At 37.0% G+C, this 27,570-nt stretch overlaps 2 long non-coding RNA genes across 3 annotated transcripts; both read left to right on the forward strand.

Annotated features, from left to right (window-relative positions):
• The first annotated feature begins 235 nt into the window (after positions 1 to 235).
• Positions 236 to 3,296, forward strand: LOC109022233. Of its 2 annotated transcripts, none has more exons than XR_002001197.1 (3): positions 236 to 360; positions 1,576 to 1,905; positions 3,188 to 3,296. It is a non-coding gene; the product is annotated as an uncharacterized LOC109022233 (long non-coding RNA). The 2 variants fall into 2 exon arrangements; XR_002001198.1 differs by lacking the exon at positions 3,188 to 3,296 and adding an exon at positions 2,981 to 3,089.
• An 8,372-nt stretch (positions 3,297 to 11,668) lies between these two features.
• LOC109022228 lies at positions 11,669 to 16,476 on the forward strand. The gene is made up of 2 exons (XR_002001196.2): positions 11,669 to 11,944; positions 16,165 to 16,476. It is a non-coding gene; the product is annotated as an uncharacterized LOC109022228 (long non-coding RNA).
• Positions 16,477 to 27,570: the final 11,094 nt, after the last annotated feature.

A 27,570-nucleotide genomic window follows, 5' to 3' on the forward strand; every position in this document is an offset into this window, starting at 1 on the left:
GGTAATATGTAATACAATTTTTAATTCAATACGACTACGATACGAGAATAGTGAATTTGAATTTAATTTTAACGGATTTGGATCAAAACAGATTGATCCGTTAAGACACGATTGCTTAACGGATCAACCTATTATGACTCGTTAAAAAAGTTAAAATTACATCAATACCTTTATACCTAAAAGCTATTAAAAAAAAAAAAACCCTAAGACTAAAGACTCCTGCCGCACTCTCAGTTACTCGACTCACTCCCTCACATTCATCTTCATTCTCCACTCGCAAAAGACCGCCCCCTTCTTCTCAACCCTGTTTCGCCGCTCAAGCCTCAACCGCCAACTTCTCTCCAGATCTCCAGTAACAAGGTAAGTTAACATCTCAAACCTTAGCACTTGAATCTCAATCTCTGGTATTGGAATATTGCCTTGATTTGATTTGATGGATGATGATGAATTGAGATTTCCCATCATTCTTTATTCTTCAAGCTCTCTCTCTAAAGATTTCCACGGTTTCAACTATTCATTTTCTTGGAGGGAGACAACGTCTTGGATCTCTTTCCCGATGATCCACAGTGCCTTGGATCTCCGATTGTGGCAACTTTCTTAGTTCTCCTATGATCTCCTACTGTGGCAACCCAAAGAAAGAATTTTTATTGGTTCTCCTACCATTTCTTGGATTTCTTATTGTGGCAATCCAACATTTTTCTTCGTTCTCCTGTCGTTTCTTTTATCTCAGATCTTCCAATCTAAAGTATTTCTTGTTTTTCTTTTCCTACTATTTCTTGGATTTCCTACTGAATGAATGTCAGTGCCTTTTTTCCTCTTACTGTTATACAAGATAACTCCATGAAGCATCTACTTCGTTCAAGTTTCATCATCTTTAAAAAGAAAATTCTTACTCAATTTCAAAAAGGTCCAAAATCTCCCAGATTTCAAGCACAAATTCAAAGAAACATAGGGCCCCATTGACCATTGTATATAATATTTTAGCATACTCAAGACGTCGGCACCTTCTTTTTTTTTCTTAACAAAATTATATGGCCTGGGACTATTCATGAACATTGAGTCGTGCTAGCTTTTAATTATGAAAATATGGCCTGGGACCATTCATTTTGCTTAATTTGGCTTATTTTTGCTCATTAAGCTTTTGGCAAAATGGATAATAAATTTCTATTTCTTATTTGAATTTGCGGGTCTAATGTAGGGTGTGTATATATAAATATATATATATATATATATTATATAAAAAGTGAAGTAAATGTGAGCTTAATTAGCATGTGAGCTTTTACTGTAGAAGAAAACCACTTGTCATAACATTCATGCATGTGAGCTTAATTAGCTTAATCTTTGAAATCTATATATCTAAATAGGAGATGCTCTCCCAACTTACAGTGATCATGAATATGCATGAATGGTGCATTATGACGACTTGTTAGTAAAACTTCCTGGAGTCAATTTGAAACTTTTAGACCATGTTTGTTTGTTATGGATTGTGGTAGTGTTTTGAAATGCTGATTTTATTGTTATATTCTTGTAAAATAATGCTAATTTTTCATGTTTGATTTTGTTTTATTATGTCAGATGTTTGAGGCAGCAGGCGAGAACGATGATTTGATTGACTTGGACTTACAAGAAGATGTCTCAGCAAGTTGTCAAAATGAGGGAGGGAAGGCAAAACGAAGGAAACGATCAAATGTGTGGAATTTCTTTGAGATGCTTCTTGATTATGAAAACGATGATGATGGTAACATCGACAAGCTTTGTGCCAAGTGCAAAATGTGTGGACAAACATATTTCGTAGCGAGCAAATATGGAACCAGAAATTTGAAGCATCACATAGGCTCATGCCCTAAAAGAAGTTCATGAGATATTAGTCAATTGATGTTGGCACAAAATAGTGGATCTTTGTTGGTAAGTGCTTCTAAATTTGACATTGAGAAATTTAGAGACATATTGGTTGGCTTTATTATGAAGCATGAATTGCCATTTTGGTTTTTTGGATATTCTGGCATAAGATCTTTATTACAATATCTGCGTCTAGATGTTCCATTGATATCTAGAAATACAACCAAGGCTGATTTGGTTAAGATGTATAATCGAAAAAAAAGGGTTAGATCTTCGTTGTTTGATGCTCTTGGTAGAATTAGTTTGACCTCCAACTTGTGGACTTTCATAACTACTGATGATTGGTTATATGTGCACTACGTCACATTTTCTTGATAAGAATTGGGTTTTACAGAAAATGGTGTTAAACTTTTCTTTTATGCCACCACCACATAATGACATATAATTGTCTAAAAAATTTTATAATTTGCTATGTAAGTAGGGAATTGAGAACAAGATTTTTATTTTGACTTTAGATAATGCTTATTCAAATGATGTTTCAGTGGAGATGTTAAGAACTCGATTGAACATTAAGAAAGCCTTTGTTTGTGATAGTGAGTTCTTCCATCTTAGATATTGTGCTCATATCCTTAATTTAGTAGTACAAGATGGATTAAAAGATATTGATTGTGCTATCCAAAAAGTTCATGAAAGTATCAAGTATGTCAAATGATCACAATCCAGAAAACAGAAATTCTTAGAATCAACCAATCAAATGTCTTTGGATAGTAAGAGAGGGCTGAGACAAGATGTCCCAACTAGATGGAATTCTACTTTTCTGATGCTTGAGAGTGCTATTTTCTATCGTCGTGCTTTTTGTTATTTGGAGTTGACTGATTCAAATTTTAAGCATTGTCTATCTACACATGTTGGTTTGAAATATTTGTCTTTTTTTATTTTATTTTATAGAAATTTGATTCATTTCAAGCTGATGATCTTGCTGCCCATGTACAAAAAGGTCAATTGGAGCTCTATTTGGATGAACCTAGGGTAGATAGAAATGCTCCCCTTGATATTCTTTCTTTTTGGAAAGGAAATGAATTTTGTTATCTTGATCTTGCTTGTATGGCTCGTGACATTTTGAGTATTCTTGTTTCTACAGTTGCATCTGAATCAACCTTTAGTGCTAGTGGGCATATCGTCAATCAGTTTAGGAGTGTATTAAAACCAAATATTGTTGAAGTATTGGTTTGCATAAGAGATTGGTTATATGGCGAGAAAGATAAGTTATTTTTAATTTTACTAAAGAATGTACTGTAATGCTTTTCAATACAATAATTTTATTTACTTATGCTATTTTTTAAAATAGAAACACAAGAAATGAAGTTGGATGAGCTAATTGAAAATGTTATGGAGTTGGATATCAGCAAGACGAAGGAGGACGCTTCAATTCCTTCTATAAATCATTCAAAAGCTTAGTTGCGTTTATTATTATTCAGATTGTAACTTTAATGTTATTACAATATATTTATGTTTGCCTCGTTTATTGTAAGTTTGGAGTAACTTATGTTTAATATTTGGTATTGTTGGGATTTTATTTTTGGTATTTGGTATTGTTGAGACTTAAGTTTGGATTTTGTTATATGGTTGGCTGTATTGTTTCTTTATTTGGTATTTGGTATATTTGGAACTTAAGTTTGGAATTTTTCATATTGGATAGAATTTGACTGGATCGTGTCTTTGTGATATTTGTTGGTTGTATTCAACATATTGTGCCTTTAATGTCAAAGGCCTGTGGCCTGATTGACATAATCTTCAACCTCTAAAATAGGGGTCTGGAGTTCGAACCCCCCTCCCCCAACTCATATATATATATATATATATATATATATATTGTGTCTTTATTAATAAAAATCGTATTCAATGGAACATGGCCTGTTCTACTTGTAGTTGGCATTTTCTTTTTGAAGGATATTGAATTGTCATATTGGTTTTAATTCTATTAGATGTTAACATATGAATAATAGTAATGTTTTTTTATTAGTAGTTAGTTTTATGTTTTTGGATGATATTGTGATTTTAATTTTAATGTGAAATTATATGAATTAGGTTAAAATAAAACGGGTTGAAATTGGTCAATTCAACCGTTTAACATATAACGGGTTGAAACGGGTTGAGATGAGTCGTGTCGAGTTGACCTATTTTTTATTAATTAATAATGGGTTATAACAGGTCGTGTCGTGTCAATCTGTTATGTTAATGGATAATATTAGAGTTTGAGATATTGACACGTTAAACTTAACGAGTCGTGTTCGTGTTGACCTATATAATATAATATTCATACTTTGATACAACATTAACACGATCCGTTAACATAATTTGTTACCCCTAGACTCTTAAAGATGCATCAAGATTGATCTTTTTTTTTTTTAAATATATTTTTTCTTTTTATAACTAGTGCTAGGATCCATATTATAAACGGAATATTATTACTTTTTAATAATATTTTATTAAATAAAAAAATATTATTATTTTTAAAATTTATTTAAGTTCTATTAGGCTTTGATTGAATTTAAAAAAATGATGAAAAGATTTAAAAATGTTAAGCTCGATTTGGATTGAGAGTTAATTTCAACTCATTTCATCACATTTTATCATTATATATTTTTATATAAAATATAATAAATAATTTAATTTTTAAAATTTTAAAATAATAAAAATAATAAAAAATAATATTTTATTTAATTTTTAAATTTATCTCAATTAATTTCATGTCATCTTTACCTCATCTAATTAAATAAAGTTGTCTCATTGTTGCCAAAGTAGGAAAGAGTGTAATACAAACAATAACATTAATTAACCAGACAAAAAGATGATACAGCACGTTTAATGCATCATAAATCGGAAGAGATCAAATGTTAGGAATAGAGCAATAAATGCGAACCAATGGATCAGATGTTAGGAATCGAGCACTAAATGCGAACCAATGAATTAGAGGTTAGTTAAAAGGAGTAAAGGCTGCCGCTGGAAGCCACCGCTATCTCTAATATATATTTTTTGATGTATTTTTTTTATAATTATTTTTTATAGAAATTTTTTTAAATATTTTAAAAAAATAAAATAAATTTATAATATTATTAAAAAATATTTTTTTAATTATAAAATAAAAAAAATATTAAAAAATACTTTCTTAATCATAAAATAAAATAAAAATTTTTTTTATTATAATTTGAGACGGTGTGAAGTGAAAATAAGTGTAGAGAATCTAACCGTCAAAGGGCATTCATTGATTGGAGAGACTATTAGCTAAATAAGTGTAGGTGGTGCCACGTGGGTTACGATGAGATTTCTTTCCCCACATGGGGCCATGCATGCAAAGATCCCAAAAATGACGCTTCTAAGTTCTGCACATGGTGATGTTTATGCGTATATCGAATTATAAAGAAAACTCAATGATTACTGCAAAAAGCCTGAGAAAAAGGAGAGTGGAGGATGCTTCTCTTACTTTAATTCACAAATCATTTTTTGCCGTTGCCGTTGCAGTTGCACATCACATGTTCCATAAATGTGGGAAAAAAGTGTTAAGCAATCTGCGGCTTTAATTGATCTCTTTCCTTTCTATTGGGTTGTAATTTAATATAGTTGTAACTTGTAAATGTTGATTGATCACGTGTCTTAATTGTACATAGGTTGGAACGTTAAAAGCAGGCCCCACATTAAATGAGAAACAAACTTATCATAACAATACAACATTATTTCAATTTAAGACGGCTTCTAATATTATTCTTATTTTTATTTATTTTAAATTTTAAGAGAAATAAACGTATTATAAACAATACAACATTATTGAACATGTAATATCATCCGCTAGTTACAAACTTACTGTATAATTATAAAGGAAAATGTTAAATATACTTAAAAAAAATTTATTTATCCACATATTAGTTATTGATATGTTAAAAATTATAAATTTTATATTTAAAAAAAAATTAACGAAATGAATTTTATAAGTAAAATATAAGTACATATAATAATACTCAAATATAAATACGTACCCTAAACCTTACGTTAAAATTTGTGAGATATCAATTATTATCATTTTTTTTTTAAGAAAACATACGTGCAAATCGTAGCTAAATACAGTTGACTATGTTTATGGCAGTAAAAATCCATGCTTGACAAATCAAATTAAGGACATCTACATGGTGTCGGATCAGGAGATCATTAAAAAAATCAAAGTGTCTCCAATTCCATGCATGTTACTCCAATGAACACTCTTCTCGAGGGTTAGCAGTACTCTTGCAACTTAGGGACAACAGCTTCCCATCGATATTCCAATCTATCTAGGGTTTTTGGGTTGATTAAACTTATGCCACTGCTTTGCTTGGATGCATTTAATGACATTTTGAAGAGTAATACTACATACAATCGTGAAATACGTAAATACCGTACAGTCGTTTTAAAAAAGAATTGATCCATTATTAAAAAATTAATTTTTTATGTAAATTCTATATTTATTTATTTTTTTTTAAAATGACTATATGATACTTGTACACTCACAACTACAAACATCATTTCTCGTAATAATAATTCCCACCGAACTGCACTGCAGCAAGTTGGGCTCACGTGTAGTACGATAATTATTGCGTTAACATGTGACTACTTTTGAAATTAAACAAGAAGCATGTGAAAGTTTGGAATGAAAGAAATGCAATCGAAGCATGTCAAAGTACGATAATAATTCAAATTTGACTTCCCACGTTTTCCTTTTCTTGCATGTAAATCCTTACTTGAAAGCTTTGGCGACCAAGAGGAAATGCATCCAAGAATATTTTGATGAAAACGATAAATTGGTGTTAATAGGCCGCCCATCTCTTATTTCGAGACGTGACGGCTAGTTCATTCATTTTTTTAAAATATTTTTTAAAAAATATAAATTCTTTTAAAGATTTAAAAAAATTAAAATATACTAACGATTAAATTCAAGAGACAAACTAGCATTTTTCAAAACGATATTTAAGTTGAAGAGGATTTTTAAGATTTCATAAAAAATTCGTTTCTAAAACCCTACCCATTTTTTGATTTGGTTTAAAAAAATACATATTTAAAGCAAGATAACGTTTGAAAACACAAAAAGAAAGAAGACTAAAACCTAGGCTCTTTCTACCATTTTTGTGTTTGTGGTTTTTAGATGGTTAAGTAGCATTATTCATATTTTTAATCTTGTATGAAGATGATAAAAGATAGAGAAATGTTACTATTTATGCTGTCTCAATTATACCGCTCATTTTGTCCTATTGACGTGGCACCACATGGTGATGCCACATGATTTATTAAACAAATAAAAAAAATTAAAAATGCAAACATAAAAGGGATAGAGGGAACTTATGGTTTTAATTTTTATCTTTTTATATTTTCTAACACTATTTTGTTTTGAATATATATTTTTTTATTTTTTTATAATAGAAAAAATATATAAGACATATAAAGTATACTTTACAGCATTTATAGCTCCCCGAATGAATTTCTCAAAGACTAGCTACTAGGGCTGAAAACCGAAGTACTCGGTTCGGTTTTCTCATGAAACCGAAACCGACCGACCGGTTTCTTAATAAGGAAAAAACCGATCGAAACCGACCGGCCTAAGGGCTGAAACCGACTGCTTTCGGGCCGGCCGGTTTCCGGTCGGTTTGAATGGTTTGGGCTTTTCTTGGGCCCTTGTTTTGGGCCTTTGTTCTATTATAATTGGATCAATTCAACAAACTGTTTTGGGCTTTTTTTTTTTCCTTATTTCATTATCCAAGTTCTTTTTGAGCTTTTTTTGAGTTGATTTCATTTTAAATTTTAATAGTAATATCATTTATAATTTTCTAGTCTTAGTCTATTACTAACTAACTATATTAATTATTACTTACTACTTATTACATAATTAAAAAAAATAAAATTAACTTCACTAGATGTTTAGTATTACTTAATACATATTAAAAAAAAACAAAAACAAAAATAAATTGTCTTAAGCATAACAAAATGCAACTAAAAAATATAACATAATTAAATGACAACAAATTGGATAATTGCTACTTGCTTCTTCAACTTCACATCGTCAACCTTCAATCTTCAATACTTGTCACGTTTGATTGTGTGCCCAACTCTATATACAAACATTAATAAATATTAATAAAAAAATAAAACATCAAATGTTAGTGAATTTGGTTTATAAAAAATACTAAAATTAAATTACAATGAAAACAAATAAAATATTACCTGATTCTACTATGAAGCTCTCCACATTATCCATAGCCTCCCGGATATCAATGGTTGTTGCTGGATGTCTTAACCAATTTTGAGTACAAATCAGTGCCTCAACAGTTCTTGGAGCCAATGAACTCCGAAAAGGGTCAAGCACACGACCTCCCGTACTAAATGCTGACTCAGACGCAACCGTGGAAACAGGTATAGCCAATAAGTCTCGTGCAATCCTCGCGAGTATAGGATAGTTAGCCTCATTAATTTTCCACCAAATCAACAAGTCAAACGATGTGGAGAGTGCCTCACAACCATCTGATAAATATCGATCTACTTCTGTTTTGGCAATAGTAGATCCCATGGCGGAAGATGCTTTATACCACTCATAGAACCATTTGGTCTCACGCTTGCCATCACCATCATTCATGGTTCTAGATGTCGGAGGGGGCACATATTCTTGGCTACTCGTGGTGGAGCCGAATTCCACATTATATTCTGCATACAAATCTTTCAATAATTGTTTCACATTCGACACCAACTCATCAGCACGAAACTCATCATGAACTTTCTTCAAGTGGAAAGTAAGAAGTCCTAACTTGCTTCGTGGATCAAGCACAACTGCAACTAACAAGAACAAGTTCAGCCTGTCTAATGACCCCCAATACTTATCATACTTTGTTCTCATATTTATGGCCATACTCCTCAAACAACTATTAGGACTCTCACTCAACTCCATCAACTCATTTTGGAGATCACAAATCTCTAAAAAACTGGTGTTAGCTGTCACATATAAAGACCCAGAAAATCTATTAGTAGCATCATAAAACATCTCCAAAAATTTAACAAAAACCCTCACTGTCTCCCACTCCCTAGCTTTAGGAGGCCCCATGTGCCCAGACCCAGTGCCATCATCAAAATAAGAGAGGTAATTATAATCCTCACTCTCCATCCGCCTGAAAGCCTTCTCAAACTTCTCAGCTGCCTCCAACATCATATAAGTTGAGTTCCATCGTGTTTGTACATCAAGACACAACATTTTCTTACAATCAATTTTTTCTTTTTCAGCACATCTCTTAAACTTGTCTAATCTTGCGGGAGATGAACGCACATATCTAACTGCATTTCTCACCATTGTGATGGAGTCATTACACTCCTTCAAACCCTCATTCACAATAAGATTCAATATATGAGCACAACATCTCATGTGCATATACTTACCCCCAACAAATTTCCACTCAAAAACTGTTTCAAATATGAAATTGCTGTATCATTTGAACTTGCATTATCAACTGTCACAGTAAATATTCTATCAATGCCCCAATCATACAAGCATGACTCAACATATCTCCCAATAGTTTCCCCTCGATGATTAGGGATTAAACAAAAGTTAATGATTTTTTTCTGCAATTTCCAATCTTGATCAATGAAGTGTGCAGTTAGACACATATAATTCAAATTCTGTATTGATGTCCATGTATCGGTCGTCAACGAAATCCTCATGCCACCATTTTTTAACACTTTCTTCAATTTTTCCTTTTCACTTTCATACAATTTCATACAATCTCTTGCCACTGTGACACGACATGGCACTTTAAACCGAGGTTCAAAAGCCCAACACACTTTCTTAAATCCCTGTCCTTCAACAATTCTAAATGGTAACTCATCGACAATTACCATCTCTGTAATCGCCAACCTCACAACATCTTCACTATATTTGTGGGTTACAAGACTCCTTAACATACCGGCACTCTCTCCAACCCCCTCCTCAGGTGTTGTCTCACCTGTTAATATTTTTTGGTACCTATCCAAAGGACCACGTTTATGAGGATTTTTAGGACATGAAGGCAAATGGTTTTGCATTGTTGAAGTCCCATTCCTCTTTGAGTGGCAAGCATATGTTTTGCCACAATAATTACACTTAGCCTTTGGATCATCTATAGCACAACCCTCCACTTTCGTAAAATGGTCCCAAACAATAGATGGATCCTTCCCTTTTCGTTTCTTAGGTAATGGACAAGTAGTACTAGTAGGGGCACTAGGGGGTTTTGATGACTGGGTCTCCCTCACATCATCTCCCAAGTTAATGGTTGGTGTTGATGTATCAACATCAATCGGAGACGACGAAGAATCCATCTAAGTATAAAACAAAACATAAATATTACACATTAATACTTAATACGTTATCACGTACATTATCACAACAGCTAGTTTGCAACATAGCAAACATCACAAGTCTAAGACTCTAATCTAAGTTTAGTTCACTCATCACATTTCATGTTTTAAATTCATTAATTCAAACTTTCAAAGACTAGTAAGAAATAAAATTAACAAACATACACTACAATCCACAAGTCTATCACTGACACACGCACAAAAATTATCACTAATCATCACAAATTATCACAGTGTAAGCACAAAAATTATCACTAATCATCACAAATCATCACAACTGCCTTAACCAACCAAACTTAGATGCTTCAACTTTAGTGACTTAAATTCATCACCCATCAAATTTAAACACATTAAATCTCCAATTTTCAATTTTCAGTTCACAGATTCACACACACACGACACAAAGTCAATCAACTCATTTTCACAGATTCACATTTCGGACAGAGTCACAGAAGTTCATCAACTCAGATTCACAGAAACACACACGACACAACTTCAATCACAAACCACAATATTTTTACTAACTATGACAAACCAGAGGCAAGCAATATTTCATATGGCCACGGAAAAAAATTCCTCAAGAAATGTGAAAATAAAACTTACAGTGAGTGAGATGTGGGCCGTGTGGGTCGTCGCCGTCGGCGATGAGAGAGGAGACAGGGTTGTGCCGCTGTGGGTTGTCGGCGACGAGAGAGGGAGTCTGGGTCTGGGGTCACGCCGTCACGAGGTCCGGGGAGAGAGAGGGAGTATATGGCCACGGGGTCCGGGGAGAGGAAGAGGGAGATGGAGTCTGTATGGCGGCGCCGGCTATGGCCTATGGCCCTATGGGGTCCGGGGAGAGGGAGAGGGAGAGGGAGAGGGAGGCTGCCGCTGCTTCGAAGCCGAAGGATTCAAGGAGAGAGACGAAATGAGATTCGGCCATTCGGGGGTCTAACGTGGGGGTTCTAACCCTAACCAAAACGGTGCCGTTTGGTTTAGACCAAACGGCGCCCGTTGGCCCCGTTTAATTTTTTTTTCATAGGTTTAAAAACAAAACGACGCCGTTTCATGTGAAACGGCGTCGTTTTGTATAAGAAATATATTTTAAAATATATATTTAAATGGTCGGTCGGTTCGTCGGTTTAGACCGGGGTTGAACCGCAGACCGAACCGGCCGACGTCGGTTTCATTGATTTTCTACCGCCGGCCGACCGGTTCTCTGCCGATTTCGGCCGGTTCCTGAATCCGGCGGTCGGTTTGAGTCGGCGGCGGTCGGTCCGGCCGGTTTGTGTACAGCCCTACTAGCTACATTTGTTTCTTCCTCAATATCTCTATCCGGTGGAAAATTTTAAAAGGAGCTTTATGGACCGGCTATGAAACTTGTCTACTTCCAAGCCCAACCCAAGTTTGAAGCGGACCCCACATAAAAGTGGGCCTGGGGAATTATCTTCATAGTATCCAGAGATCGAGTACACAGTGCCAGAGTCGAAAGAAAATCGAGATCGAATTACGACGACGGAGCGGGCAATAGCAAATTGGCAATGGCGTTGATGAGGGGAGAGCCGCTGGTGACGAAGCTGGCAGTCTTGGCAAAGTACGTTGTTCTTCCTGGGGCCATGGCCGTTGCTCTCATCTACTCTCCTCCCCATTACGGTTCCTCCGACAAGTCCAATAAATCCAACAAATAGAAGGCCCCCACAACCTCTCTTTCTATTTCACTACAAGTTGGGTCCGTCACTTCTTTCTTCCTCTATTATCTTTTTTTATTTCTTTTTATTTTTGGTTAGGGTTAGGGTTACAGACTTACAGTGTTGCTCTTATTTTGCGAATGCTTTTGTCTGCTGATTTCCTAGACTGATTTGAGGTCTGATTGTTAGGGTTAGGGCCAGTCGCTGAGTGTTCGATATAATCTGCGTTTCCCTTGTCCATAATATGCCATATATACGTTATTTTTTTTGTCCATCTCGGTATATATCCAAATTGTTTATTTTTAATTTTTTACGCGTGCCCTCACTCCACAGATTGCCAATGAGATATTCCTAGTTTGGTGAACCGCATAGGAATTAGTACTTTATTGGATTTTCTATTCCCTCGTTCATATTGTCGGGGTATATGTATAGGTCCAAAGGCTTCAGTTTTTACCTGTACACACTACATATTTTACTGAGGAAATAATAACAATTCTGTAACTTCTACCTGATAAGGCCGCTTGCCCACCCAAGGTTATATAAACTCCGATGTTTGAAAATGTTTGTTGTGGGATACTGCATCTGGGCTTCTGATTCTTGTTTTTGGATTTAAAAGATGGCTATAAGAACTGTAGACAGGCTCAGTGTTTGTTAACTTTTCCTTCCCAAGCAATGAGATCATTCACCATCTACCCTTATCTTTATCATATGGGGTATTACAATCTCTTCCTCTTAAATTCCCGACGTCCTCGTTAGACTTGTCCGTTGTAGGTGACACGGCTCAAGTCCCACATTTCTGGTTGAGATAGACTTTGATACCATTTGTAACGCCTCCAATAGAAGGTCCAAACCACATGACTTATACTCCAAAAAGGACTAGTCAATGATACAATTGGAGCCACATTGGAACCTTATAAAGACCAATAACTTTTCCTTCCCAAGCAATGTGGGATCTCATTCACCACCTACCCCTACCCTTATCATATGGGGTATTACATTTTATCTGTTTCAGCTGGAGGTTTATGCTCATGGTATGGTTTTTTAATTCTGTCGAGGCAATGCTTGCGTAATTACAACATCCCACCTCTTTTGTTCGTCATTATTATGGAGGCACTGGGGTGGTTGGTGAGAGCTGCTGTTAGTGGAGGTTTCTTATCCGGTTTTTCGGTGGGTAATGGCACAAATGGTATTACTTCACTCTCTTATCTTTTATTTGCAGATGATACACTGTTATCTTGTGATGCGGATCCTGGTCAGATTCAATCTTTGTGAGCTCTTTTGCTATGCTTTGAAGCAGTGTCGGGGCTTAAGGTTAATCTTAGTAAATCCGAGATGGTTGAGGTGGGTGCCTAATATTAACAACTTGGCACGGTTGTTGGATTGCAAGGTGTCATCTTTGCCTATGAACTATCTGGGTCTTCCGCTTGGGGCCAATTTTAAGGCTTGAGCCATTTGGGATGGGGTGGTGGAGAAAGTAGAGAGGAAGCCTGCAGGGTGGAAACGGATGTATCTATCGAAAGGGAGTTGACTTACTTTAATTAAGAGTTCATTAACCAATCTCCCCACCTTTTTCCTTTCACTCTTTCCTTTGCCTGTAGGAGTGGCAACTGGAATTGAAAGATTATTCTTGGGGGAACCAAATTCCATTTAGTTAACTGGAACAAGGTTTGTTCTCCTATTCCGAATGGAGGTTTGGGGATTTGCAATTTGTGAACGTTGAATAAAGCTTTATTGGGCAAATGGTTATGGAGGTATCACTTAGAGGGGAACATACTTTGGAAGGAGATTATTGATTCTAGACATGGGAAGGGGTGGGGAGGATGGTGCTCTAAGGAAGTGAGAGGGAGACATGGTGTGGGCTTATGGAAATTTATTAGGAAAGGTTGGCAGGGTTTCGAAAGTAACATATGATTCGTGTTGGGAGATGGTTCCAAAATCAGATTTTGGCATGATGTTTGGTGTGGAGAGTGCGCTTTATATAGGAGATTTCCAGCACTCTATAGTATTGCAGCTAACAGAGAAACCTTTGTTGCAGATATGAGGGTATTCTCCCATGGATCTTACTAGTGGAATATTCTTTTTAATAGAAATATTCATGATTGGGAATTGCAGGCTGTCTCTAATTTCTTCAGGTTGCTCTATTCTATGAGAAATATTACGGCTCAAGAGGATAGGTTGCAATGGAGGGTTAATGGTAGTAAAAAATGTACAGTCAGGAATTACTACAAGAGGTTGTCAACCCAAGGCCATGTATCATTTCCATGGAAGAGGATTTGGAGATCACGGGTGCCTACTAAGGTAGCTTTCTTCGTATGGACTGCCGCTCTTGGGAAGATCTTGACTACGAACAAGTTAAGAAAGAGGGGAATCATAGTGATGGATTGGTGCTACTTGTGCAAAAAAAGGGAGAATCTATAGATCGCTTACTTTTGCATTGTGAGGTCACGAGGGGGTTATGGAACGAGATCTTTTGAAGAATGGATATTACTTGGGTAATGCCTCTGCGGGTGGTGGATTTATTGGCTTGTTGGAAGGAGCTTCAAGGCTGTCCCCAAGTGACGACAGTGTGGAAGATGATCCCGTTGTGTATCATGTGGTGCACATGGTCCGAGAGGAATGAGAGATGTTTTGAAGATAGGGAACGCACAATGGAGGAGTTTCAGAATTTTTTTATGCGCACTTTAATGCGATGGTTTTCAGCCATTGTACTTGATGGCAACATTGTCCATGACTTTCTTTCCTTAGCTAGAATGTAATTAGGTGTTTTCTTTTGTATACTTCCTGTGTACACAGGCGATGCCTATTTCATTCGTATGAATAAAATCTTTATTACTTATCAAAAAAAAAAAATTACAACATCCCAAATGGGAGGATGGCTGCTTCTTTGGGCAATCTATATTTTTAGTTGGGTAACCTCTTGTGAGGTTTTCACTCTAGATTGTCTTGTGTTAGATAGTCTCCAATGCGTATGGTATATGTCCCTCCCTCCTTCCCCCTCTCTCTCACGCACGCTTACACACCTTTTTGGGCCTGGTTGATTTACTCCCTCTTCGATATATGTTTCATGTTTCATTTCTTGCTTCAATATCTAGCACCACACCATATTATCATAGTGCAAACTAAAGTGTTGCCGCTATAGAATTATTACATATCTTCAAGTAGCTCATATAATGTTAAACAATATGCCATTTGAGTTCTAGAATGTAATTAAGTGCTTCTTTTGTATACTTCCTGTGTACATAAGCTTTGCCTAGTTTCATTAAATAAAGCTTTTCTTACTTAACAGTATGCCATTTGAGACCTCTCTAAACATACCCTCTCTTTCTCTGCTTCTTTGACATGATGCCGGAAGTAGACCAAACTTCTATCACACTTCAAATTGAATTAGCAAAAGCAATGTCACATGATAGTCTCCTCTGATGATTGAACAGGGAATGTTTTAGAGCACTAGTGTAGCTTCTGCAGTAAAGTAGCCAATTAGTGGGTGATTTTTTCTATATATATATATATATATTTTTAATATTGGGCTTGGCTCCAAGCCCATGCTGTGACATAAAGATGGCTTGTATACAAGAGAATCCTGATTCCGATTGATCATTCATCATCCAAACATTCCAAATAGGAAAATGATTTACAAAACATTTTTCACAACACTTTACCCAACTATGTTTTAAGTGGGGTATTTTTGTAAAATAACTTATAAAAGTAACATCATTTTACAAAAATTCTCCTACCTTAAAAAATAGTGTGAAATGTATTGTGTGAGTATCATTACTCCAGCTTGTTTGAGAATCAAGAAATAAAGTTCTACTTTCAAACCCTAAGGGGTTGGCCCAAGTGGTGAAGGCCTTGATCTAGGGGCATCACTCCCTTCAGGTCCAAGGTTCAACACCTCATGGGTCCAAATCTTTGGGGGCCACACCTCCTGGTGAAAAGCCAGCGATTTAACCAGTTCTGTATAGGGAAAACTTCTGAGGGTGAGGTGCACGGGGCCGGGGTTTACTCTGCAGGGGTGGGTCTAAAGGGCCCTGCCCTGGAGAGGTTCCCCGAAATGTTTTACTTTCAATACAGAAAGCGTTTGTTGATTTATCTATTGCTTTTGTAGTCGGTGCTTACTCCACCCTTTTCGTAATTTCTTTCTTGTTCTGTGATGAAGGGACTCTTAAGTTGGTTCTGGGCAACAGCTGTCCCCTGTTATCTTCTGTTTTAATTTGTATGTATGCTTGAATTTGTACTAACTGTTAGTTTTCACTTTTTTCAGGGCCATCTTGATCACTTGGGCATGCATGTTTGCAAAAATTCACTATTTTTATGAAACGGGGGTATGTAATAAATTAATAATTTTCGTGATCAATTTTTGAATTTTTCTGTGGTTATTCAGAGAGATAAAATGTGTGTGGCTCGTTTGGAAGAACTTGAGTAGTAACTTTCTTCTTTCTTTGACTTTGCCCTTGACTAAACTTTATCCAATCAGTGCAAGATTGCCGCCATCTTAAAATTGTGGGTTGTACGAATACTTATATAGAATAGCTTTAATTGCTTATGTTGATAGATGAACATAAGTTGCTGTGAATAGTAGTTTACTCATTTTCAAGTCTTGGATATGTTTACAAGCGGCCGTCATTTGGCGACCAGCTATTAATTCTACATGCTTGAGCAACATGGTAGAGTATCAATTACGATGGCCTACTGACACGTTAATACATTTTTAGGTTAAATGCATATACATATGACCGTGCTGTTCCAAGTATGCAGCACCTCATAATAGAGTGTAGTACCTGTTATGACACGTTGGTGTCAATGTTAAGGCTGTGTTTTGGTTTTTAACTCCAAGTTGCTAGGGGTTTGAATGAGTAACTAGGAAATGGTGAGCCTTGGTATATCTGAAAGCTATTGTGTAATGAACACAGGTTGGGAAGTATCTTATTTGGGAATTGGACTGTCGCTGCATTGCTCACATGTGAATTGCTGTAGTTTCAATTAGATGGATCAGGGTTAGAATCAGAGGACTGAGTTTAGTAGTTCAATTGTACAGTTTAACAATTAGCCAATTGTATCAACGAGACTTTGTTGCCTTGGATTGGGGCCCCACAAGTGGAACGTAGCAATCTATCATGCATTTTGTGACAATCTCTAGAGCTATCATAGTTTTGAATTCTGTTCCTTTTTGGTTATTTTGGCTGAAATTTTTAGTTCGTATAGTAACTAGTACAATATATCTCATTCTGTTTTGCTTTAAATTCTGGTCTGTTTTCAGCCTATTCCGGTCAAATCTTGGCCATTTGCACCAGAATTTGCATTTGGCACCCCATTCCATTCCTAATTGTTTTTATGGCAATCTTGTAATTTTCTTGAATTTTGATAGCATTTTTGTACATTTTAAATCTAGATGACATTTATGTAATTATAAAATTAAAAATGCATTTATATAATTTCAAATTTTCTTTTGTAACTGAAAAGATCACCTCAATTCTTTTTTTAAAAATCTCATTTAAAATTTTTCCCAACTCTTTTTTTTTTTTTCTTTTTTTCTGTTTTTTATTTTAAATCTCAACTCAAGTCTATGATTTTTTAATATTATCTTTTAACACCAATATTTCTATCTTCTTTTTTAAAAAAATATATTTTTAATGTATATCCATTTTATAAATTGCCAATTCTTCCACACATATGAACACATGCGCCAGTGCACACATACATATATAATATAGACTTATATACATGTATTTTTTCTATTATATGCTCTTATGTGCGTGTGTGTATACACGCAAATTACTCACGAAAGGTATAAAAGAACGCACTAGTAATGAAATATCTTATTCCAGTATTTTTTTTGAAGTACAACTTCCTCTTCCATTCATAAAATCAACCATTACAGAGTTTGTCAATAAGAATACATCTCTCAATGACCCCTAGTCCTTCCTCCAACCAAACTGTTTCATTTTCATAGTTCAAAGCTAATTTAGCAAGCAGATGAGCAGCGTTGTTCGCCTGCCTTGGAGTGTAGTTCAACTGCCAGCATACTCTCTCAGTGACCACCTTCTTAATATCTTCAATGATCTGGCCATACCACGTACAGTTGTAGTCTTGGTTCTTGATATCCTTGATGATATGCAGATCATCACCTTAAAAAAATGACAGAAGTTAACCTAATTTCCATGCAAAGGATCATAGCTCTCCAAAAAGCATTGAGTTCTGCTATCACAGGTTGAGAGACAAAAAATTGAGGCATACACAATGTAGCTACCAGTTCACCCTCAGAATTTCGGATCACAATACCTCCACTCATCTTTGAGTTATTCACATCCAATGCAGCATTCCAATTTGCTTTAAACAAACCATTTGCTGGCTTTTTCCAAGTTACATTCCTGTTAGTAGTGCTTCCTGCCTCAGTTGAACCCCTTAACAAAACATATGCATGTTGATATTCATCCAATTCAGCTTTTGCATGACTGTAAATCATGGTAGGAGTAGAAAGCTTCCCCTCAAACACAAAGGAATTTCGTCTAAACCATATTCTCCTTAGCACACAAGCTACTTCCTCTAGTTCTTGTTTTTGCAGTGTCACAACCACTTTCTCCCATAAAGTTAAGAAATCTTCATCTAAACAAGCCATTTCTTAACAGACTTTGTGACTCTGCCCATACATTAGAGACAACACTACACGTCCATAATGAATGACATGTAGTCTCCTTCACCTGCTCACAAATAGGACAAAGAGCATTATCAGTTACCTTCCTTGTATGCAAATTCATCTTTGTTGGCAATGCCTCATTAATGCTCTCCAAAGAAAGATTTTTACTGTGTTTGGCGCATTCATGCTCCGAATCTTCTTCCACCCTTCTGCATTCTTCTTACTTGATGGTTCACCCTTTTGTACTTCCAAGATATGAATAGCCATGCAATAGACACTCCTAACAGTAGACAACCAACTTTTACCAAGTCCCCAATACATCTTATCTCCAGAGCTTGTTCTACTCAAAGGTAGACTACATATGACATATGCTTCTTCTTTATCTACCACTTCTCTAATCAACTTTGAGTTCCAGCCTCCACTACTTTTATCTATAAATTCACTGACTATCAAATTCTGATGGAGCAGCATAATAGGAGATTGAACTTTTATGAGAACATGGTGTGGGCAGCCACTGATCACCCTAGATTTTAATTTTGAGACCATTTCCTATACTCCTTCAGATATGTGAAGGGCTGTTTCCTAGCTTAGCAACCATAATATCCCCATGCTTATAGTACTTTTCCTTCATAATCTTTGTTGTCAATGAGTTTGGATTTATGAGCAATCTCCAAAACTGCTTTGCCAACATAGCAATATTGAAGCCCTCAATGTCTCTAAAACCCAAACCTTCATCACTCTTTGCTTTCCCCACCTTACTCCATTTCTTCCATTGAATTTTATTACTCCATTATCCCGATTTTTCTCTCTCCTAAAAATATTTTCTCTTTGTACACTTTTTGTTTTCGTTGGTTTCTCTTTTTCTTTCTTGCTTCGTTGGTACTGCTATGTTAATGGCAACAGTTCCTTGAGAGTTTAGAGTTTTAGTCTAGTCTGGATATCGTATTGGTTGGTCTTGATTGGGTTGTGCAGGGAGGTTGTTATTGATCAGAAGGTTTTTGAGTTCAGAAATGAGAATGAAAGGTGGAGGAGAATCACAGAGAGTAGTCGTCGCGTGGTGAAATACATCTCCTTGGATCTTGAATCCTTGGGGTGGTTGGGCTATATGGTGAAGAAATGTGCAGCATCACTGGGCACTGCAAAGTTCCTGAGAACTAGTAGAAAAGGAAATACGGTGCTAATGGTATGGAGGGGAAGTAATTATTTTGGTAGATTTATTTTACTCTTGGAGTTTGGACATGACAAGAGAAGAGGTATGATTGTTGTGCTAGAAGGAAGGAAGGAAGGGGGAGGGGTGGAGAAATTTTGGAGATACAGTGAAAGAGTTCAGTCATCCTTCCTCTTCCTCTGTTTCGAATGTAAGAAACAGAGCCCCTAATGCTTTTCAGGCAGGAAATTTGAAGCTGTTCAGGCAAGAAGGTGGTGCTCCATTATTGATAGTAGGTAGTTCACAGACGTACAGGGAGGTGCTTCAAGCACAGAAGGTTCAGTCGCGAGTTGTGAGTGATGTGGTGCCAGCCGTGGCCAGTTCAGAGATTGTGCAGATTCATGGGGTAGTTGGCAACGTATGGTTAGGGTCAAATGAGGAAAGTATTCTAAGGGTGCTGAGTAATATGGAGGAAAAAGTTGGGTCTTTATTGGATGAAATACTATGGCTGAAATGCAGTGTTAAAGGGAAGGAGGTGCTGCAGTTAGGGTTGGGTCGTGAAGGAGATGGGAGGGGTTTGGGCTGTATTTTGGGCCAGAAGGAGTTGGGCGCTGGAAAGGGGAAGCCCATGCTGGGCTCTGGCATGGGCCCTGGTGTGGGCCAGGCCTTAGGCCCAAAACAAGGCTAGAAACAGAAGAATCGGGTGATGCCCGAGATATCGGCCCTTGGCCCGAGTCAACCTCTGGTGGCACCGATAAGCGCCTCGCCGGCTTCCACACCGGCACAGAAAGAACCGCCAATGGTGGTCGACCATCACGATGTGCCGGTAGGGTCATTTTGACAGGAAGCTAGGGACGATGGTGAGGTAACAGAGGATCTGGCTCCTTCGAGGGCTGTGTTCCCGTCGCAGTCAGCTGGGTTTTTGTTGGAGAGAGCTCAGTCCCAGTCGCAAGTGGTGGTCGGAGCAGATGTTGCTCCTGTGCAGTTACCGCCGGCAGAGGATGGGTTTTTGGTGAAGTTCATGGCGTTGCCGAGTGGGTTATCGCTGGAAAATACACAGACAAGGCCGTGTGTGGTGGATGGAGGCCCAGTAGTGATTCCGGTGTCAGTCATGCCAGAACATGGCTTTTCTTCACTAGGGTCTCCGATGGGTCTTGTTCCTTCTAGTGGGGAGTCAAATTCACTGAGTTCAGAATTGGCTTTATTTTCTCCCACTAGCATTGGGGAGGAGGGGGTCATCCTTACTCCTTTCTGTACACTCCCTCCTAACCCTACTTATGAGAGTTGTTCGTCAAATTGGGTGTTTAAGAAGGTAGAGGAGATTCAAGATGCCATTGGGATTTCGTTTGGAGGCTACGAAGAACAATTCAAGGCTCTTCTTATAGCACTTGAGGCTAGTCATTCAAAGTCAGCCACAAAGCGGGATAGGGGGCTTAAAAGGCTAACTTGTTCCATTAATTATGATGTGAAAGAAGAGAGTGGCGAAAGGGAGGGGCAACATAGTTTCTTATGAAGCCTAAGATTATATCATGGAATATACGAGGGCTTAATGATCGCAATAAACGCCTTCGTATCAAATCATTATTGTAGATGTGAAAGGGCGATGCGCTATGTTTTCAAGAAACAAAGATGTGTTTCATTGATAAGAAAATTGTGCGAAGTGTATAAGGGTGCTCGTATGTGGGATGGACATATTTGGCTTCTTTGGGAGCTTCAAGTGGAGTGTTGCTTATATGGGACAAAAGAGTGGTTGAGTCGATCGAGGAGTGTATTGGAGAGTTCTCGGTTACGACTAGATTTAAAAATGTGGATGATGGTTGGGAATGAGCATTTTCAAGCTCATATGGCCCTAACGTGGATAGGGATAGAAAAAGGTTGTGGGAGGAGTTGGCAGGACTAAACTCGTTATGGGATGTGTTGTGGTGTATGGATGACGATTTTAATACTATTCACTTTCCTAGTGAGCGTTCAAGGCACTGTCGGATTTCTCTAGCCATGGAAGAATTCCGCGAGTTCATCTTTGATCTTGACCTCATGGATCTCCCCCTGGTAGGGGTGTGGTCGAGATTGGATAGATTCCTTGTATCTCCTGCGTGAGAAGCTCAATATCCGGAAGTTAGTCAGAAACGACTAGCTTGAGTCAGTTCTGATCATTTTCCTATCCTTTTGGATTGTGGGGGTATTCACAGGGGGCGCCGGTATTTCAAGTTTGAAAACTTGGGTTTACAGTGGATGGTTTTGTAGAGATGGTGCGTGTTTGGTGGTCTTCATATCAGTTTATTGGTACTCCAAGTTACATTCTTGCAAGTAAGTTGAATGCACTAAAACAAGATTTGAAGAAGTAGAATTTGGAGGTTTTTGGCCACATTGACAATCAGAAGTCTACACTGTTAGAGGAACTGCAAGAGCTGGATGATAAAGAGTTATTGGGAGATAATTCATAGGAGATGTTATTGAGGAAGGGCATGGTTATGGCAAACCTGGAGAGGGTTTTGTTGTTAGAGGAAACTTCATGGCGTCAAAAATTTAGAGCGCTTTGGTTGAAAGAAGGTGATAGGTGTATGAAATTCTTTCACAAAGTGGCTAATTCACAATGGCGTAATAATGCTATCGAATCACTTCAATCAGGTTCTCAGGTGTTTTCTTCTACTCCCGAGCTAGAAAACCATATAGTACATTACTATGAAACTCTCCTCACAGAATCGTTTCCTTGGAGGTCAAAGCTTGATGCCTTGCATTTTGAGGCAATTGACTTGCAGAGTGTGAGTGTTTTGGAGAGATATTTTGTTGAAAATGAGATTTATAAGGTCATATCTGGAATGACTAAAGATAAAGCGTCGGGGCCGGATGGTTTTTCAATAGGTTTTTTTGAGACATTGTGAAAGGTGATGTTATACAGGTATTCAATGAATTTCATTCTCTTCAAAAGTTCAAAAAATCCCTTAATGAGACCTTTATTGCTCTCATTCCTAAGAAACATGGGGCTTTGACTATTGAAGACTTTCAGCCTATATGCCTAGTTAGTAGTATTTATAAGATTATCTCGAAGGTTCTTACTAACCGGCTTAGTCCTGTGTTAGAACATATTATTTCTAAGTCTCAAAACGCATTTATTCGTGGGAGACAAATTCTTGACTCGGTACTCATTGCAAATGAGTGTTTGGAACACAGATTACGGGAGGAAGGTTCAAGTATTCTGTGCAAGCTCGATATGGAGAATGCATATGATCACGTGAACTGGGAATTTCTATTATACTCGCTTGAGAGATGTGATTTTGGGGATAGGTGGATTTCATGGATGCGTCATTGTATTTCAACCGTTCGATTCTCAGTTCTGGTTAATGGCACACCGATTGGGTTTTTTGACAGTTCGCGGGGTTTGCGACAGGGAGATCCTCTATCTCCTCTTCTTTTTGTTACAGTTATGGAGGCTTTAAGTAGGATGGTGTAGATTGCTGTTGGGGGAGGGTTTTTATCTGGCTTTCAGGTGGCCAATGGTTCTGGTGGCCCTACTATCATCTCACACCTTCTTTTTGCAGATGATACGTTAGTTTTTTGTTAAGTGAATGGAAGCCAGATCCAAACTCTACGAGCACTGTTACTCTGCTTTGAAGCAGTCTCAAGGTTAAAGGTGAATCTGGGTAAGTCTGAGATGATTCTTGTGGGTGCGGTCTCTAATATCTACAGTTTAGTAAGCCTTCTGGATTGTAAGGTTTATTCTTTCCTAATGAAATATCTGGGCCTTCCGTTGGGAGCAACTTTCAAGAATAGAGCTATATGAGATGGGGTAGTGGAGAAGATAGAAAATAGGTTGGCTGGCTGGAAACGGGTGTATTTATCAAAAGGGGGCCACCTCATTATTCTCAAGAGTACTCTCACTAATCTCCTCACTTATTTTTTATCTTTGTTTCCTATGCCTGTAGGGGTGGTGAACAGAATGGAGAAACTCTTTAGGGCGTTCTTATGGGGAGGCATAGGGGAGGAGAAAAAATTTCATTTGGTGAGTTGAAAGACTGTACGTGGCTCAGTTGTAAATGGGGGGTTGGGTGTGTGTAACTTGAGAACTTTTAATAAAACTTTATTAAGAAAATGGCTTTGGAGATATCATTTGGAGGGGGGATCATTGTGGAAAGATATAATTGACGCTAGATATAGTATTGGGTTGGGTGGTTGGTGCTCTAATGAAGTGAAAAGGGGGTATGGTGTGAGATTATGGAAGTATATAAGGAATGGGTGGCTATGCTTTGCAAATCAAATTCGTTTTGTAGTTGAGGAGGGCAATTGAATCAAATTTTGGCATGACGTGTGGTGTGGAGATCAGGCATTGGAAAGAGTTTTTCTGGCTCTATACCGTATTGCAGCTAATAGGGAGGTCTCAGTGGCGGACGTGCGGTTATTTTCTCATGGTACGCACCAGTAGAATATTTTGTTTAATAGGGATTTCCATGATTGAGAATTACCTAATGTTATAGTTTTTTTCAGTTTATTATATTCCACAGAGACTCCAATGGCACAATGAGATAGCTTGAAGTTGAGGTCTAATAATCACAGGATATGTACAGTTAAGGCGTATTATAGCATCTTGAAAACACAGCTTGACAATACTCCGTTTCCATGGAATAATATTTGGAGATCTCGTGTGCCATCTAAAGTATTTTTTTTTTTGTTTGGAATGCTGCTCTTGGGAAGATATTGACCACAGACAATTTGATGAAGAGAGGTTGTGTATTGGTGGATTGGTGTTACATGTGTAAAAAGAATGGAGAATCTATGGACCATCTCTTATTACATTGTGAGATAATAAGGGCATTATGGGATGAGATCTTTCAAATGGTTGATGTTGCTTGGGTTATGTCTATGAGAGTGGTAGATTTGTTTAAGTTTTTGGACAAAGTTGCGAGGCTGTCAACAAGTGACAACAGCGTGGAAGATGATTATGTTATTCATTATGTGGTGTATTTGGACGGAAAGGAATGCACGCTGCTTTGAAGATAAGGAACGCACAATGACAGAGTTGAAGAATTTTTTTCTCCACACTGTAATGTGTTGGTTTTCCACTATTGTATTGCATGGGGACATTATTCAAGATTTCTTATCTTTAATTTATCATTTTTAGAGTGTATTTAGGAGCTCTTATGTATACTTCTTGTGTACAAGGGTTATACATTTTTCATTCATATATATAATATCTATTTTTTACTGATAAAAAAAAAATATGACCCCACTAAAACTTAGCCATCAAAATCGATATTTCCTTACATAACCTCTGAGTGAGCTTAAAGATACTCATTGCATATGTAGGGACAACTAGTAAAACTGTCTTGATGAATATCTCCTTTCCAATCTGAGAAAGGAAGTGATTTTTTCAATTGTTAATTCTCGCCCATATCCTTTCTTTAATATTGCTGAAGCTATTATATTTTGATCTACCAACAACTGAAGGCAAATCCAAGTACTTCTCAAATGCTCCACTACCCCTTGCTCCTATCTCCTTGACAATCTGCTTTCTTGTACCTGCCTTAGTATTCGAGATATAACAAATAGTTGTTTTCTGCATATTCAAACGTTGACCAGAAGCCAATTCATATACCTCCAGAACATGCTTGAGACATTGCCACTCCTTTAAATTTGATTTGCAGGAAAAAAAAAATACCATCATTTGCAAGGAGCAAATGATTAACACTCACGCTACCTTTAGAAAAAGATATCCCTATGGTCTTCCTTTCTCTATTTCAGCCTTACTAATCAAGTAATTTAACCCCTCTGCATAAAGAAGAAAAAGGTAAGGAGATAGGTCTCCTTGCCTAAGACCTCTTGTAGGGATGATAGTATCCCCTAGTACTCCATTCACTATAATTGAATATTGCATTGAGGTCACTTAATGTATAATTAGTGTAATCCACTGATCTCCAAACCCCATCTTTTGCATTACGATCTTCAAATACTCTCATTCAACTCTGTCATAAGCCTTCGACATGTTTAGCTTAATAGTCATACTCTCTACTTGATCTTTTTGTCTAGTTTTCATTGTGTATAGAGCTTCATAAGTTATAATGACATTATCTGAGATTAACCTTCCTGGTATAAATGCACTTTTTGTATAAGAAATCACTTATGGCAACACTCTTTTCAATCTATTGGCTAAAGTTTTTGTAATGAGTTTATAAAACACATTACAACACTAATGGGATTTGTTACTTTTGGTATTAAGGCTATATAAGTAGAATTTACAGATTTATCTAACAAACCACCATTTAAGAAATCAAGTACAGCCTTATTGACCTCATTTCCAACTATGCTCCAGTAAGATTGATAAAAGTAGGCCCTAAACCTATCAAGATGTGGGAATTTTAGAGGGATCATCTGTTACAAAGCCTCGTCTACTTCTACTTTGGTAAACTCTCTCTGCAAGCTAGTATTCTTCGCATCTGTCACACGCATTTCCATCTGAGACAAACATTGTTCTATAGCCTCTGGAGAAGGGTAAGCAGACTGATATACTCCTGTGTAATGCTCCTGAAAAGCATTGTGAATTCCTTGTTGATATGTTACAAGCTGAGAGTTCAAGCCCCGCACTTGTAAAATTTGATTCTTTTTCCTTCTGTGTGTGGCATAGAGATGAAAGAACCTTGTGTTTCTATCCCCCTTTTGATACCAATTTCTTCTTTCCCTTGGCCTCCATTTCAGATCTTCCTTCTCTAGCAAGATTCCAACTTCCTTTTGTAAACTCTTGATTTCATCAACATTCTGAGGTCCTTCAATGTCTTGCATTTCCTTTAACTTTTATGTTTTCTCTCTTATTAATCTAACACAATTTGTGCTTCTGCTTCCACTCCATCTTCATAGAGAATTACTGCACTGGTTTAAAGTATATTGGACCCTCTCCATAGAACTAGTTAAAGAAGGAATGGAACTCCATTCCTTATCTACAATTTGCCCACACTCCTCCTTTGTTTTAGCTGACTTCAAATCTAAACAACCTACTCCTCTTACTACTTGTAATCTTTTCATTACTAATTGAAAATAAGACAGGCTTATGATCTGAGCACCTGGCTGTCAAACATTCAACCACAGCTTCTATGAACACATTCTTCCATAGAAGATTTGCCAATACTCTATCCAGTCTTTCATTCACAAAACCCTCATCAGCCTGTTTATTACTCCATGTAAAGAAATCTCCCTTACACCCTAGATCATATAATTGATTTTCTTCTATAGCACATATGAATGATTCAATCTGAACCTTTGATTTGTTTCTACCACCTACCTTATCTTGTTGAGATAAACCTCATTAAAGTCACCCATTATACACCATGAGACATCCCCTGGATTTAATCTTGACAATAAATCTCATGACTCTACCCTTTTACTTGCATCCGGTTGGCCATAAAAGCCAGTTAGCAACCACTTATCTTCAAATCTCTCTTCATGGATCAAGCCATTTATATGTCTCAAAGAATAATTATGTAGTTCAAAAGTAACATCTGCCTTCCAAAACAATGCTAAACCCCCATTTGTCTCAACAGGATCAACCCCAAAACAACCTTTATATCCTAACCTCCTCCTTAACACATCTAATTTAGAGCATTTTGTTGAAGTTTCCATCTTGGGACACTTATCTTTAATCATCTGGTAAAGATCATGAACTCTCCGAGGGTTTTCAAGCCCTCAGTAGTTCTAGCTTAACATAATCATGGTTCTCGGCGGGGCTGATTAACAGCCTACGCCTATTCCTCCACAAGGATAGTTTGAGAACCACCCACATCAAACTTGAGACATTTGCCTGTCTTCAATTCACAGTATTCATCCACCAATTCCAACTTAGAACGTTTTTTACTCGATTGTGTATTAACAGACTGACTTGTCTTTCCATTTTCTCGAGACCT

Source organism: Juglans regia, chromosome 8 (genome assembly GCF_001411555.2).
Source record: "Juglans regia cultivar Chandler chromosome 8, Walnut 2.0, whole genome shotgun sequence".
Lineage (NCBI taxonomy): Eukaryota > Viridiplantae > Streptophyta > Magnoliopsida > Fagales > Juglandaceae > Juglans > Juglans regia.